The sequence below is a fragment of the Saccopteryx leptura genome, chromosome 1, assembly GCF_036850995.1.
Source record: "Saccopteryx leptura isolate mSacLep1 chromosome 1, mSacLep1_pri_phased_curated, whole genome shotgun sequence".
NCBI classification, from domain to species: domain Eukaryota; kingdom Metazoa; phylum Chordata; class Mammalia; order Chiroptera; family Emballonuridae; genus Saccopteryx; species Saccopteryx leptura.
In genome coordinates, this window is record NC_089503.1 from 84,456,013 (window position 1) to 84,469,138 (window position 13,126).

A 13,126-nucleotide genomic window follows, 5' to 3' on the forward strand; every position below is an offset into this window, starting at 1 on the left:
TGAAGAACAAAATCTAGATCAGGGGTCCCCAAACTATGGCCTGCGGGCCGCATGCGGCCCCCTGAGGCCATTTATCCGGCCCCCGCTGCACTTCTGGAAGGGGCACCTCTTTCATTGGTGGTCAGTGAGAGGAGCATAGTTCCCATTGAAATACTGGTCAGTTGTTGATTTAAATTTACTTGTTCTTTATTTAAAATATTATATTTGTTCCCGTTTTGTTTTTTTACTTTAAAATAAGAGATGTGCAGTGTGCATAGGGATTTGTTCATAGTTTTTTTTTATAGTCCGGCCCTCCAATGGTCTGAGGGACAGTGAACTGGCCCCCTGTGTAAAAAGTTTGGGGACCCCTGATCTAGATGGTAAATATATGAAGATAGTAATACATTTTTTAATCTTATCAGTGCAAATAGTTACATAATTCTTATTTACATAACTAACACATTACTCCAAACTAGTGGTTTCTAAAAGGTGTTCCTAGCACTATGGGATCCCGAAGATCCTTTTCACAAGGTATGTGAAATCAAACTATATTCTTAAAATGCTAAAATGGTATTTGCTTTTCTTTTTTTTTTTTTTTTACTTTCCTTCTCTCATGAGTTTTCCAGCAGCTGCTTCCCACGTGATATTGTGACGGATTAAGTATAGAAGCAGACATAAGAACTTGTCTTCTATTAACAAAGATATTTACAAAATTTTGAGAAACATAAAGTGATCTTAATCTTTTCAGTATTTTTGTTTTAAGAGTATAGTAATTTTTTCATAAAATAACTTAATTGTGCTAGCATATAAAGTTCATTATTTCAAGTTTTAAATGAATCATAACTGTTTTCAAGTTTTTCACTTTTAATTTCTTATAGTGTGAATATTAATAGATATAATCAACAATAACCAAAACTCTTCTGAACCTTATGTACTTTAAGAGTGCCAATGCTAACTAGTCTTGAGACCATAAAATTTGAGCGTCATCTCAGGAATAAACAATGTTAGAATAAATACATTTTTCAGAATAGAGAGGCTACTGTTTTTATTTGAGGTTGTATATATGTGTGGTTAAGAATTAAAAAATGGGAGATGATGAAGGAAGAGTCAAGAAAGATGAATTATTTGAGAAGAGAAAAAAGAACACATTGATACAGAACTGAAGTACGTGACTTACAATACCTCACTTTACATGTAAAAAATACAGCATTGTCTCTTTCATAGAAATAAGCCACAAGAAAGTTAAAAGTTTACTGCTTCTACCCTCAAAACTACATTCATGCCAAACCCATTGGAGAATATAAAATATAAAAAGTAACATAATGGACCTTTAAGATAAAAAAGTGACAAATATTACTAAATGTTCTTCTACTCCATTTTTGCAGTCTTTAGGGTGCAGCACTTTTATTTCATAATAGTTTCAGGAACTTTATTAATAAAAAAGTTAACTGCATTAAAGAATTAATTAAAAAATTTAAAAGTTGTTGAGTAATTTTAAGAGTATGACAAAGAGGCTCGCACCTATGGTAGAGTAAGCAGGTTTTTAATCTTTTGACAATTTATGAAGCTAAGTGGTGCTGTGAAACCAAGTTTCCCCAGTGTATACATAAGTCATGAAAAATATTAATAAGCTCATCACTGTGCCAATCTGATACCAAATCAGTAAGCCTATTTAGTGCTTATAATGTAGTGTTACATAGATTTAATGATGCTATTAGTGATATTTGCAGCGATTGGACTGGCATAAACAATTAGTACTTAGTATACTGTTTCTCGGTAGAAAAAACACCTAATTCCACTAATTGCTTCTAGTTCTGTTTCTATTAACTGTACACTTTGTACATGCTAATAATCTTATTATCAGCTGTTGCTGAGTTAATTAAAATTCATGTCTACAAGCATGAACCAAAATAAATATATGTATTCCACTTAGCTTTCTATATAGTAGATAAAAATTTTGGAAGACCAAATTTAAACACTCATCTCTAGAAAATGCAAGGGAATGAAAAAGAGGTACATGTCAAATTAACTGATGACAAACTCAAAATAAATTGTAAAAATAATTTTGCATTTTCATTATAATAGTGAATAATGATTCCAGTCCATTCCTTGGTATGGAAAATACTTGCTACAGTTTCAGAAAAATATTTTTCATTATTTGAGTAAAAAATTGTGTCCCAAGAGATAGTTTTGATTTGACTTCTTTTTCCCCTAAAAGTAGCTAAGATATAATTTGTTCTTCAGGTTCCAAAGTCAACCTGAAATATATTTTCTTTTTTGTTGGTATTTTACTATTTCAGATTGTAATACATTATTTCTAAATGAATAGTATATATTGTGTAAAGAATTCTTCTGCTTCTTTTTTTCTTGTTTTAGAGGAAAATTCTATATGATACTCTATTTTATCCAGCAACAGTGATTTGAGCTTTAAGATTGTATAATTTATAACTCATCATTACTGACAATGGGTGTATATGGAACAGCATTTTACAATTAAGAATGTCACAGCATATTTTAGTTGCATTCACTAGTGTTATTAATAAAGATATAGAGATGCTAGGTATAACTAATCTTAACTAGGTTTTATTCAAGGAGAATCACTCTAATTGGGACTGTTTTAGATGAGTAAGTTTTCCTAAGCCTAGTCTTTTAATGGTGCATTGGCAAATGTTAGGTTAATATAAAATGGTACATATGCTGCTGTAAGGCTTTATTATGTTTTTGTTTTAATAATAAGTGATTCTCAAAATGTAAGAGTAAAATGGTAAGAATATATACACAAAATGTCTACACCTGTTTTATATATGGATTAGTCTCCAGAAATTGAACTCCTAGGACCTAATCTTCTTTCTAACAACAGCAGCAGCAATAACTAACAAGAACGATAAGATGATATATGTTTGAAAAAAATCTCTTTAGAAAAAATATCCTCAAATCTATTAGTACTACTGACACAAAGTTAAATTCAGCCAAGTCAAATTAAATGAAGTGAAACTTTTTCAATCTTTTTCCAATGTTCTACTTCATTAAAGCAAATATATATTAAAATTTTTATGACCTTTTGATGTCATATATAGCTTTTGAAGGAACTTTTCATAACTGCAACATACCTGTGTATACTCCAAAAGACAAATAAAAACTCAGTTTTGCATTCTGATCTTCTTTCTGTTCTTAGAATGACAAGTTTCCATGTGTCATTTTTCTTAAAATTCTCTCCAGCTTTGGCTTCTTTGACACCTTTTTTACATGATTTTGCTCTTACACACACAATATTACCTTCTCTGTGTCTACTATATGACCTTTAAATATAGGTAGTCAATATTATTCAATACAACTTCCTTAAGTATTGCACAATTAAAGTTTGTCACTATCTTCAAAATTAAACTCATATGTTACCTAAAAATATCCTTTAAATACTGCATTTCAGCTTAATTCATAAATTTTGAGCAAATAGAGTACCCTTTTGCTCTATTCAGCATATGGGTATGGTATAATGTCCTGTTTACTTGTTTTTATCTGACAATAAAATCTAAAATCTGGGATGATGAACTTCATCTTTTTTTTAGTTTGTTCATCATGGTATATCTCATTCTGCTGTTCTAGAAGAAGTTAATGCAGAATGAATCTTCTCTGTCACCTGCCTGCATGCCCAATTAGTTCACAAGACCTCCTGTTTTCTCATGCTAATGTGTCTGGAATTCACCTCCCTACCACAGTCTTAGTTTCTTCTTTTATGATTTGTGACTACAAATATTATGACCCCCTAACTGATTTATCTGCTTCATGCCTATTCAATCTTCCTGATTGAAACTTTGCAATAATTCTAATTTCTTAAGATGATAGATGTCCTTTTTCAAGTGAGAGGGGGGTGATTGTGAGACTCTCATTTGTGCCCCCAACCCGATCCACCTAGCAACCTCATCTGGGGCTGGTGCTCGAATCAACAAAGCTATCCTCAGTACCTGAGGCTGACACACTTGGACCAACCAAGCTATCCTCAACACACAGGGTCATGCTCGGACCAACTGAGAACTGGCTGCTGGAGAAGTAGAGGGAGAGAAGGTGGAGAGGGAGGAGGAGAGAAGCAGATCATCACTTCTCTTCTGTGTCTTGACAGGGAATCTAACCCGGATGTCTATATGCCAGGTCGATGCTCTATCCACTGAGCCAACTGCCAGGCCATAAGTCTTTCCTTAATTGAGCAGCTAACTGCTCCAATATTACATTCTCTTACTTGTCTAACTGCAGCATCTACCCATATTCATTACTTTTAAATTTCTGAAAACTACATTTCCTGAACTTTCCTGAATATGTGACAGTATACTCTGCTATCATAGGGATGGATAGATTTATATATATCCATCCCCAAACCATCATAAATTATGAAAAAGACATGTTTTTAATTAAGAAACACACATGTATACTTTACCAATGCATAATAAAATATATGAAATAAAAGAAAAAAGTGTTATCTAGTACTGTATTCTTACCTTGGAGACAGATGAGTGTGGCTAATGGGGGTGAATGGCAGAGGAGGAGGGAGGGAGGGAGGGATGCAGGCACTGTAGACATGTAAACTAAAACTGCACTTTTTAAACACTAAATGTAAACTAAAACTGCATTTTCTTTAAACAAAACTTTATATATATATATATGCATAGTTGTAGATATGTGGATATGAACATAATGTAGATATAGACACCAAGCCACTTAAATATATGTCATTGGTGAAGAGCCCCCTTCAGTGCAAAGAGAGGTGTTCTCCCCCATTTGTCTACACAGTCCTGAGAATATCTCAAATAAAAGTAGAGATGGTATACCATGGTTTATGATGTAATGTCACATAATTGGTAGTAAAAGCAATTATTAAAGAAGTGTGTAATATGTAAAAATGGTATTACCATATTAATCTACTGTGTCAAGAGACAGTAATCTTTTAACTACAAATCTACAGTATTTCAGAATTCTTTCCTTAAATATAAGGCCAATAAACAATAATTTAGATAAGAAAAAAAATCCCCAGTTAGAAAATAAAAGGAGTAAAAATACTTATGCTATTTTTTAATTGGTTAACTAATATTACAGTAGTACCATGAAATACGAGTTTAATTCATTCCATAACCGAGCTCGTTAGTCAACTCGTATATCAAACAAATTTCTCCCATTTAAAATAACTGAAATAGATTTAATCCATTCCAGCCCTGTGAAACATTCCCAAACCATCATAAATTATGAAAAAGACATGTTTTTAATTAAGAAACACACATGTATACTTTACCAATGCATAACAAAATATATGAAATAAAAGAAAAAAGTGTTATTTAGTACTGTATTCTTACCTTGGAGACAGATGAGTGTGGCTAACGGAGGTGAATGGCGGAGGAGGAGGGAGGGAGGGAGGGATGCAGGCACTGTAGACACGTAAACTAAAACTGCACTTTCTTAACACTAAATGTAAACTAAAACTGCATTTTCTTTAAACAAAACTAAAACTGCACTTTCTTTACTTAAAATGAAACCACAAAAACTTAATTGTAAAAAATGCACTTTCTTAACTTTAAACTTAACCTAAGCTTAACATTATGTATTTTTCATTTAATCATCACCTGTTTTTACCTTTATGGCTGCACTTTTGGCACTTTCACTTGCAGGACTTTTGAATAAAAATCTATACTAAGAGGCTTGTTTTTGCCTGCCTTTTAAAATGTTATGGAAATGTGACAAATAAGTGTCATTAAAAAGTGCTGAAGCATGACCAGTTAAAACTTTTTCTGGGTGTTTCTTTTCGGTGAAACTTGAAAGCTTCTCTCACATTGCCAGCATGTCTTTAATTTCACTTGGAGAAATCACTTCCTCCAACTCTACCTCCTCACTACTAATCTCTTACAGAAGCTCCGTTTGTTGCATCATCTGTAGCTCCTTCAACTCAGTTGAGAGTTCCTCCTTGTGTTCCTCGATGAGCTCATTTACATCACCCTCATCTACCTCCAGACCCATCGACTTTCTGAGGGACACAATCTCCTCCATCGCTTCTACTTCAGTCTTGGTTTCTGGTTTGAATCCTTCGAAGTCCCTGTCTGCAACAACATCAGGCCATAACTTTTTCCATGCCGAGTTCAAGGTTCTTCTTGTAACCTCTTGCCATGCCAAGTCAATAATGCATAAACATATCAGGATGTTGTAGTGATCTTTTCCAAAACTCTCAAAGGGTTAGAATTGTATTCTCAGTCACCTCAAAGCAGTGATGGAACAAGTGCTCTGTGTAAAGCTTTTTAAAGTTGGAAATGACCTGCTTATCCATAGGTTGCAAGACTGAAGTCATTTGGGTGGAAGGTAGAGGACTTTCACGAATTTGAACTCATTGAGAATGTCATCTTCAAGATCAGGTGGGTGGGCTGGAGCATTATCAAAGATTAGTAATGCTTTTATCAGGAGTTTATTTTCTTGAAGATATTTCTTCACTGCAGGACCAAAGATGAGTTTTACCCATTCAATAAAAAACTGCCACGTAATCCATGCCCTAGCATTGGCGCACCACATAACCTACATTTTTAAAGAATCTTGTAAGTCTTAAAGGCTCGAAGATTTTCAGAATGATAAACTAGCAGTGGCTTTACTTTACAGTCACCGCTAGCATTTGCACACAATGCAAGAGTGAGACGGTCCTTCATGGCTTTATGGCCTGGCAACTTCTCTGTGGTGATGAAAGTCCTCTGGGGCATTTTTTTCCAAAACAATCCTGTTTTGTCACAGTTGAACACTTGTTGGGGGATGTAGCCTTCCTTTACGCGCAGTAAAACGTGTGATGTATTCCTCAGCTGCCTTAACGTCAGCACTCACAGCTTCACCATGCCTCACCACCAAGTGGATGCCAGATCTCTTCTTGAAATTTTCAAACCAGCCATGACTTGCCTTAAATGTATCTTCTGCTGCCTTTTTTGAGGTTGATAGTTCTTTCTTCTTCAAGTCGCTGTTAATAATACATGCCTTTTCACATATTCTCTGTCACTGTATCTCCTGCCAGCTCTTTCTCTTTCACCCACACCAGCAGACGGTTCTCCATTTCTTCATGGATATTTGTCCTTAACTGGGACAGAATTGTAGTTCCTTTTGCTGGATTTGCGCTTTTGATGGCATCCTTTTGTTTCAGGATGGTACAAAATGTAGATGTATTGCGGTCATACAGCCTTGCCAGTTCAATCACTTGTACACTACGCTCATGTTTTTCTATTATTTCTTGCTTTACTCCTATCAACATCATTCTCTTCTTCTCACCACTGTCCTTTACACTCACTTTCTTCGGCCCCATGATAGCACACAAAAAACGTTAGTAAAAAATGCAAAAATGATGCAAGAACGAGTACAGCGCACGAGATTCGACATGATTCTGTGGGTAACACGTGAGAAAGAATGAGATGGTGGTGTTGTGCTGCTGATACTGGATCCGTGAGCCAATGTGCCAACCAGTGGCAGCTTCCCAAATCACAACTCATATCTTGGAATTTCACTCGGATCTTGAACAAAAATACAGACTGAGTCACAGCTCATATCCTAAAAATTCGTATGTTGGTCTGCTCGTATCTCAAGGTACCACTGTATATATTTAAAAGGCTTTACAAGCAAGAATTAGATTCTTGTTAAAATCCAAATTGCTCAGAGATTTCAACAACAAACTGTTTTCAGTTTGCTTATACTTCTGTTTAAGAATTGAAGATACTTACCTGGAACTTATTTTCACAGGAAATAATAATAACACTAGTCTTTGATAGAAGCAAAGAATGTACCCTAAAATTTAATTATGTAGAAAAAGACAAGCTTAATGTACTTGGCTATTTCTACTATATTTAGCTCTCCCCTCAGTAAGCAAGACAGTGACCCTGCTAGGAATACCAGTCCAACTGAGATATCAGAAAGAATGCCTTCTTACTATGTATGCCATGTTAGCTTTTTTCAACATTAAAAACGTTTCCTGTGGCCTGACCTGTGGTGGTGCAGTGGGTAAAGCATTGACCTGGAACACTGAGGTTGCCAGTTCAAAACCCTGGGCTTGCCAGGTCAAGGCACATATGGGAGTTGGTGCTTCCTACTCCTCTCAACTTCTCTCTCTTTATCTCTCTCTCTCTCTCTCTCTCTGGTCCTCTCTAAAAAATGGAATAAATTTTTAAAAAAACAAACAAAAATAACATTTCCTGTGCTTTAATTAAAAACAAAAACCAAACAAAAGACACACAAAAAACTGCACAATCTTCAGTCAAGAGGTAATGAAAAATGAAGCACAAATATGTTTTACTCAATACCAAAAATAAATCAGTCAACAATTTAAAATTTAAAATAAAAAATAATTATTTCCCTTTTCTTCATAGAGAGCATATCTTCATTTTGAAGTAACACAACTGAGAACAAATCAGAATAAAATTGTGTTTATATTTGTCAAAGAGTATCAGAGAAGTTTGAACTCTAATTCAGTTCATATGGAAACGGAGGTAAAGAAAATGAAAGAAATGGGGAAATACATCATACTGTTTGGGCGTGGAGGTGTGGAGAAGGCAGGATAGCTGTAATTCGCTCAACTTAAATCTATATGCAAGAACAAATGCATAGGATAACCAATAGGCAAAGGTGTCTTGGGAAACAGAGATGGTTACCTAGAGTAAAGAGTAATTCTTAAGCCTGACCAGGCAGTGGCACAGTGGATAAAGCATTGGACTAGTACACAGAGCACCCAGGTTCAAAACCCTGAGGTCACTGGCTTGAGCATGGGTCACTGGCTTCAGTGTGGGATCACAGGCAGAACCCCAAGGTTGCTGGCTTGAGCCCAAGGTCACTGGCTTGGGCAAGTGATCACTGGCTCTGCTGTACCCTTCCCTCCACCTTGGTCAAGGTACATATGAGAAAGCAATCAATGAACAACTAAGGAGCCACAACAAAGAATTGATGGTTCTCATCTCTCTTCCTGTCTTTCTGTCCCTATCTGTCCCTCTCTGTCTCTGTCACACACACAGAAAAAGAGTAATTTTTAATCCCTTAATCTTTTTCACCCAGACCCTCACACCTCCTCCCCTGTGTCAGTTGTCAGTCTGTTCTCCATATCTGTTTTTAGTTTATTTTTTCATTAGTTTCCACATATAAGTGAAACCACATGGTACTTACTTTTCTCTGACTGGCTTACTTCACTTAGCATAATAATCTTCAAGAAAATAACTTATAGACACAGACAGCAGTGTGGGGATTGGGGAAAGGTGAAGTAGGGTAGAGGAAAAACAGATGGTGATGGAGGGAGACTTGGCTTGGGGTGGTGAACATACAATACAGTATACAGAAGATGTGTTATAGAATTGCACACCTGAAACCTGTATTATTTTATAAACCAAGTTCACCCTGATAAATTCCATAAAATTTTTTAAAATGTAATTTTTAGTCAGTAAACTGAAATTTTCCCCATTGTTCATCTAATATTGAAAAAGCTCTAATTTAATAAGTTTGCTATTAAAGTTTTCAAATTCCTAGTCAGACATTGTTTTCATTAACACTAATAGCTCATTACACTTTTTTTTTATTTTAAAATTTTATTTAGAAATTTAACTTTAACACAGTGACATAGATCAATTCGAGTACATAGGTTTCAGGTAAACATTTCTATAGCATTTGAACTGCTAATTATGTTGTCTACCCATCACCCAAATTCAAAACATTTTCCATTCCTTATATCTGTCCCTCTTTACACCCTTCCACACAACCTTGCCCCACCCCCCTCCACCACATCCCCTGCCCTCTGGCAACCACTTCACTTTTATCTATGTCCATGAGTCTCAATTTTATATAATACCAACTCTATGTGAAATCAGTTCTTAGCTTTTTCTGATTTACTTATTTCATTCAGTATAACATTCTCAAGGTCCATCTTTGTTGTCATAAATGTTACTCTGTCATCATTTCTTATGGCTGAGTAGTATTCCATTGTATATATCTACCACATCTTCTTTATTCAGTCCTCTACTGAGAGACACTTTGGTTGTTTCCATGTCTTGGCCACTGTGAATAAAGCTAATCATCACAGTAAAAAAAAAAAAAAAATCTCTACCCTTTAGAGCTTGCCACTGTTGGTGTATTGTCCTGAAGGCTCACTATGAGTACAGAATACCTATTGCTATCATTTTTCAGTATTGTCACTTTTCTTTCTTATCTCATATTGTTTTACAGTGACTTTTGATATTATTTCTTCTCCTGCTGGGTTACTATCAGTATCTGCTACCTCATTATCAACAATCGTTTAGCACAAGGCGGAGCCAATATGAGCCACCTGGGTCAGTCTTTTGTCTTCCATTGGGATTGTCCAACACAGACATCTTTTTTCTCCTACAACAAGACTGTAACCCACTGTGAACTAATAATTAATAGTCATATAATGTTTGATAGTAAAGTTGCATTATATTGTACTTTGGCACCTGAAGTAATTCATTTTCTTCTCATTAGGAACACCTCTTCACTAACTGCACTGAAAGCATGCTCACAGTGTATGATTCCACTTTTCTTTTACAGTTTGCATATGCACACAAATGATTTGGCACAAGAAATAATGAGAGTGTATGAAAACAGTGTCATGTAGCTGTATTATACTGATTAATTTTTGTTGCCATATTAAATGTGCTTGGGATCCTTACAAGAAAGGTGCTATTTAAGCATAAGATATTAGTGCTTTATGTGTGCTTGTATAGCTTACAAATGAGATCTCAAAATTTCACAGACACAAAGTAAGTTTTTACCATTGTCAGCAAGCAAAGCCAAGATAGCTATTCCAGAGGGGTGGCCTCCTCTATTATCAAAACAATTGCCAGTGGAGTCCTGATCCCTTCCTTGTTACTGGTTACCATGAGCAATGGTTGTGGTGGGTCAGATAGAAAGAACACAGCCTTATTTCCATGTGCCAGGTTGAACCTGACATGGTGACAGGACAATGGTTTATTTTTTTAATTTACAAAGAAAGCAAATCAGATGTAAATAGTGTTGATGACAAATAAGTTTGAAACATCAAAATGTAATCTCTTCTAAAAAAACCCTGTAATTATTGTTAAACTATGTATTTTCCTCCCAAATTGTGGGCTATATTTGCCAATTAACATGTTGAATTGGGTTATTATTTGGGCAAAATACTACAATGAGAGAATATATAGTATTCACTTTTAAATTATTTGAAAGAAGTTTTGCTAAAAGTTACATTTAAATTTGTTTAACTCTGTACAAAGCTTAGAGTAATAAGTTCCTAATAAATGTTACATGAAAGAATCATGTCCCTGAGAATATACAAAAATGCATAAACTGCCAACTAATAGTTTTAATATGGCATTTTCTCTTGTTATGAACTTGTGCTAAAATTATTTTCCATTTATTGGATTCTCTATACACAAGGTCTGTTCTCTGTATGTGGTCACAACTTGTTTTGTGATTTGATTAATCCATTGTAATCAAATAGTGATTAGTTTAGTGAATGGTTAAGAACACTGAGTGGAGGCGAACTATTTAAGTCAGAGTTTCAACTAGACCATTAGGATAAAATGGAACAGTTCATACATAGCACACCTACTTTAATGTCTAGTACACAGTTAGCTCTCAACAAATGTTATAGCTATTATTTTGCCTCTAAGTACAAGATCACCTATTAAGCAGTCTGGCACTTTACAACTTGCTAATGTGTTTATTATATGCTGTATATTAAGCTATATATACAACTGTTTGTATAACTTCAATTGCTAATTTGGGGGTTCCCCTCAGTTCCCTAAAAAAATCAGGAAATCCCTAAGACAATATCTATGACATTCCTAATTAGAACATGAGAGCCATCTAGTGGTCACAATTGCTAACTACAAGCTTACTGATGAACAAAAAACGTAGGTGATGAAACTTCTGCTTGCTTCATAATGCAGTCTCCTGGAGTGAATCTCAGAAAAACAAATGAGGCTTCCTATATGCACAATACTCAACCAATAAAAATGTTTCAACACAAAATTTCAGCAGTGTGTGGGAAAAGTTTATTTCCTGGGCTACAGGAAGCATATATTCTAGTTCTAAATACCCATATAAAATACTTAAGCTAAATTATAAATTTGAATTAGGAAAAAAAATGATTCCAAATATAAATGAAATTATAAAGAGCTGGAATAGAGAGATGTATATGGCATTTAATAGCAAACTTTTTTTTTTGAAGAAAGAATATTCTGATTTAGTACAAAAGTTCAAAGAAATGTCAAGTTAATAGGAGAAAGGAAAGAGATGGGAAATTATCAAGATGCAACACACACATACTGAAATCCTTTAAAATAAGACATATTAACATATACAGAAATATAAGAAGCTACTAGAGCTTTTTTATCTCAGATTTATAAGAATGGTGTGTAAACAGAGACTATTTGGAGACATACTGGTCATGAAAAATCGAATCCTTGGTTTTGTACTTTATGGAAACAATTTTATATTAGATAATCTTGAAGAGAGATCACTATACAAAATGAAAATTAGACATCTCCAAAAGTAAGTGTATTAAAATTGATAAGCATCCTCAGACTTATGATTTATCTAAGAAAATATGCAGGTGTTTATCTAAAAAAAGCTACCATATAGAAACTAATAATGAATAAAATGTAATTACTTTTATATTAATAAGATTTCAAATTTTACTTTCATTCTCTAAAATTTAGTTTAACTGCCAGTGTTATTTCTTTTTTTCCTAAGAAAGAACATTTTTGCTAAACGAAGATGTAACAGAGGATGAGCATGAGGAATGCTTAGAGGTCAATCATGTCTGTAACCACTGCAAGCAAAATTTGGCTCAAGAGCATCAAAACAGTTGAATTGCAGTGCCTTTTTCATACTGTTTAATGATTTTGGTTGCAGATGTTATCAAGACATATAGAAAGTAGGCTATGTTTGTTAGTGTTGGTTACTAAAGCAGCTGTTAAATTAATTAAGTCAGTATATTTCCTGAGTCTGATTAAGATACATTTATTTCTGCTTTCATAAAAGAGCTGCAATGTAAGTACTAAAACTGATGTTTTAAGAAAAACAAAATAAAATTGAAATCATCACATGCAGTCCAGTTCAAGAGAAAGTTTACTTCTCTTGGGTCTTTATGTCATACTTATTTTTATAGGAA